The sequence below is a fragment of the Alligator sinensis genome, unplaced genomic scaffold (assembly GCF_000455745.1).
Source record: "Alligator sinensis unplaced genomic scaffold, ASM45574v1 scaffold634_1, whole genome shotgun sequence".
Taxonomy (NCBI): Eukaryota; Metazoa; Chordata; order Crocodylia; family Alligatoridae; genus Alligator; species Alligator sinensis.
In genome coordinates this window covers 15,882-16,896 of record NW_005842558.1, presented here as the reverse complement: position 1 = coordinate 16,896, position 1,015 = coordinate 15,882, and positions in this window count along the sequence as shown.

The following is a 1,015-nucleotide window of genomic DNA, read 5'->3' as shown; positions in this document are numbered from 1 at the left end:
GCCCCAAGTGCCTGTATTGGGTCTAGCACCCATTGGACGATCAGGCCTGTGTTTTCCAAGGTGCGCAGAGCCAGAAGTGAGTCCAGAGCCTTGGATGGTGGCAGCGGGAACCCCAGGCTAGCGGGGGTGCTCCAGGGAAGGGGTCGGCCGGACGGGAGGCACCCCAGGGAGGCACTCGGAGCCTGGAAGGTGGTCGGGTGCAGGGAGGTGGGCCGCTCAACACTGGAGCACCCCCTACTGGCCCGCCACAAGCACTTCCTTGTGGGCCAGGCAATGAGCCCCCAAGCTGAGGATCACCCGTCTGTCACAGCCTCTCATGTCACTGGACCATGTGCCACATCCTGTCTTGCAGTTGCAAGGTGCTAGCATCACACCATCACTCCCAGGCTGGAGGTAGTGGGTCTCCCATGTCTGTGGTGGGGACCCCAGGACCCAGAGAGTTGCAGAAATGTCCCATGTGGGGGGGGGGTCCCCATCCAGTCCTTGATTAATCATGGGGACTGGGGCACCTGTGTCACTGGTTACAGGGTGATGGTGCTAAGGATTTACACTGTGTGCTCTCCTCCTGCCTTCCCAGGCAAGAGAAAGGGAGAAGCTTGATTTGGGAAAGACCCTCGTCCAGCTGCCAGAGAGCAGATGACCAGCTCCCTGCTTCAGTGCATCTCTGAACCTGTACACTGGCACCCACCCCAGCTGCCCTGCCCCTGGCACCCCCTGAGACTGCATGTTAGTGCCCCTCCCTGCGTTGACATGCAGGGTGGAGAATGGGCACAGTGCATTTTTATATTTCATCTGTCTCATCTGTGTCCTGGTATTCTGTATTTTATGTTTTATATCTTTTAACTTTTAATGAATGTATTCCGTAGAGTAAGTCATACCTTGTATTACTAAAATGATTATTATAAGACTACATTGGAATTGTAATCACTGGACTTGTTTTGCTATATTGCCACAATGGAGGGCAGAGCTGCGGCAGTGGGGCCGCTGTGTAGCGTGGAGCCGCAGGGGCAGGGGC